Source organism: Dipteris shenzhenensis, chromosome 8 (assembly GCF_047967505.1).
Source record: "Dipteris shenzhenensis isolate YYH24624 ecotype China chromosome 8, Dip_SZ_1.0, whole genome shotgun sequence".
In the NCBI taxonomy this organism is placed as follows: domain Eukaryota; kingdom Viridiplantae; phylum Streptophyta; class Polypodiopsida; order Gleicheniales; family Dipteridaceae; genus Dipteris; species Dipteris shenzhenensis.
In genome coordinates, this window is record NC_141603.1 from 20,580,343 (window position 1) to 20,583,926 (window position 3,584).

The following is a 3,584-nucleotide window of genomic DNA, read 5'->3' on the forward strand; positions in this document are numbered from 1 at the left end:
CACGGAATCCGGTCTTTCATGCAAAGACCAAACACATTGAGGTCAGGTACCACTTCATTAGGGAGGTACTTGAGGACAAGCGCATAGAGCTTGTCAAGGTTCATACAGATGATAACCCTGCAGATATGCTAACGAAGAGTCTACCTAGTCAGCGGTTTGAGTATTATCGTGTATTGATGGGCTCTCAGACATTGCACTCAAAGGTGCAATAAGGATCGATAAAAAAGGAGTTAGAACCTGGGATCTGGAGTGACAACACTCTCAAACATTACACTCAAAGGTGCAATAAGGCTCACTAAAAAAGGAGTCAGAACGTGGGACGATTTATGGAATCATGGGCAAGGATAGAAGATGGGGTACTCCAAGAAAGGTTCAAATTGAACAGGCTCGACTTACTCTCCAAGCAAGAAAGAACCTTTGGAACAAAGAAAATCTACCATGGATGGTGGGTGGTAGACTTTAACCCTCTCTACTACAATTCAGATGGGCAGGGAAAAATAATATATTCACAATCCCAGTCTTTGTAGACATGTAAACCATGATAGAACAACTGAATCAAAAGTGGCTTAGACAAGACTCAAAAAAGAGATGGGCAAAAAGATTCGAGAAATTGTGAGACGTGAGTATCCCAAAGAAACAATCTTGTCTCGTGTGGTTAATTTTGCACAAAGTAGTGTGCACGGCTAGTTGAGCTAGGAGAATTGACCAAGGAGATGGCTGGTGCAAACACTGGTACAAAGCACAGGAGGACATTCCCCACCTCTTCCTCAAATTCCCTTCTTCTAAAGCTATATGGGATCTAGCGCAAAGGCGAATAGTATCTTTTCCCTTCAATTTTTTCTACATTTTACTAGAAGATCAATCCACAAGGGCCCCAATCCACTCACACTCTACACGAAGCAATGTGTTATGGTGCATGGATTCAAATATGTGTCAAGGTGTTTTCTAATGAAATGATTTCTACTAATTCTCTCTTCTTGCTTTTGATGGTGTCCCCAAGGTCATGGCAATAATCTCTAGATCATGCAACAACTGTCTAAAAATGTGCAAGACTCTCTGAAGAAAGAGATGGATTATGCTTGAAAACAGGCTGCAAACATGGAGTAGGCTCAGATTCTTATGGTAGCCATGGAAGGAAAGGAGAAGACCCACCCTGACCCAGAACCATGAGAGCCGCTAAAGGATGACCCGATCAATACCCCCATTGGCAACTACTATGTGGCTATAGGCTCCCCCCACCTTCAAAGAGACCTCAACCTCTCTGTACCCTACTCGACTCTAGCACCCTAGCCTCTAATAGAGAGAACTTTCTTCAAGTGCCTTGTCTCTAGGAATGACCCTGCCAGTGTAACCTACAAGGTCAGACATGAGACCTTCCCTTTGAATTTCTAGTATCTTCCTATTGGTGACAAACCTATGGCTTCTAGTACTATGTCTACCCCCCTTGCCAAGATAACTGCTGTTGATACACCTGTTATGAAGAGCATTGCTGATGCCACCTTGATAGCACCTAATCCTCCTACTGCCCCTGACACTACAACAAGCTCACATCCAAATGCTTTCTACTGATGAAGAGTTCACTTAGCCAACATTGCCTACTCCCTCTGGCTATCCTAGGCACAATAATCATCGGAGTACTCTGCCATCTTGACACTGTGGCTCCCAAGGAAGAAGATGGTATCTAATAATGTTCCTCTGATTTGGTCTATTGTTAAGTTGACAATTGGAAGTTATGCTCATAACTTTGACTTTAGTTCGTATCATATGTCCTTCCTCCCTTTTTGGTGTACCAAATAAGAGATATAAAAGTTGTAATCGTTACTTTTTTGACATCATATAAATACACACCCCCTTATTTTTGAAAATTCTTGATGAAAAAATGATGTGCATAAATTCTTAGTGTTTTGTTGGGATTTTCTATCACACACCTTAGCAATCACCTAAACTATCTTTCTACAAACTTTGAACACTAAAAAACATTAAAACTACTTCAAAATCACTCCAAATGACTTCCAACACCTCTCTTTATCACACCTTCCTATACACCACCAAAAAGCAACAACTTTTCACTAAGCTTATGCAGTGTTGGGCAAAGGGTGGGCAATGAGAGAAGCAAATGCAATGCAAAAATGAACCTGGAACTCCCTGACAATGGTGCCAAAAATGTGAAGTCTCGCTGAGTACTTGAAGCAACCATTAGGAGAAAAGGGAGCTCATTTTGGGGCCCTAGAGAAATTCACGATTTCTTCATTTTTCTTTCCTCTAAAACAATAAAATATGACATAACCTCACTGATGTATAGTGTGGAATTTGGTATTTCTAACATCACCGGTGTGTTTGGAGTGGGCCAAAATCCTTGGAGTGACTTTTGGAACGTGCCAATCTATCACTTGCTTTCATTTGTACAGCTGGGTTTTTGGGCCTTTTTGGCCTTTTCAGGACTCCAGGGGTCCGTTTTCAACTCAAGTATCCTCATTGAATGCAAACTCGACGGTATTTCTTTTTCTTTTCTTTTTGCAAATTTTTCCAACATTATGTTGGCCCTCCTTTAATTGCTAGAGGGATGGATATTTTCCTTCTAGGCTAAAAGGCCCCAAAATGAGATCTGATTTTTTCTAATGACAAGTCTAAGAAGGTAATTCTTGTAGAGGGTCAAGAGGAGTCTCTTGTTCCTGAAACAAGTCACCATGGGTCTATAGCACAACATGTAAAGAAGGGGACTGAGCAGCAGGCCCCTGAGTAGCATTGTTTTGAGCAGCTAAATGCTCAGCTTCAACTTGATATGGAGACTTCCTATGGAGGTAGTGTGGTATTTTGTCATGCTCTCCTTCCAAGATACACATGCTTTTATGTTGATCTAGATCTGCACTCAACTTGGTGTGCTCACGGTTATAAGCACTTATATGAAAATCCAATTTGAAATTCCTCTTTTGTTGTCCCGCCATGTAGCAAACATAGCATCAATATAGTTTCCAAATCATGAAATTGAAAATTGTTTCTAGATAACCAAATGTACCATAAAGCATTAGCCCTTATGTGAAACCAAAGCTCTTGGTTGGTTATGAATGCATCTCCTAATAAAATGGCCTTCCAACTAACTGGCTCTCCACATTCAAACTTTATGAGCTTCCACACCTTTCTAGCATGTGGGCAAGCAACAAACAAGTGAAAAATATCTTCAAGAACACTAGGGCATCTTCTGCATTTACCATCCCCCTTTCCTATTCTGAGTCCTCTTGCATTGGTCCACAGAGCTTTGTGAAGAATGAGCCAAGCTAGGTAAGACATCTTTTCAGGGACCTTCTTGATCCAAAGTTCCAAAGTTTACCAAACCTTTCATAGCATTTTTCCTTGTTATCCTACAATGACCATCTGGCATTTAAAGTTCATCCATGCTAGGAGTAGGTTTGGGTATAGGGAGAATAGTAGAGCTTCCTAACTAGCTAAACTCTTTGTAAAAATTAAGACAGTACCACCTTTCCAACTGATATCCTCCTGCCAAAGCTCCAACCTGCTTAGTATCAGAGCTTGATTAGTTAAAGCAAACTCTCTTCTAAGTCTTCCACCTTAAATGTTCCTAACTT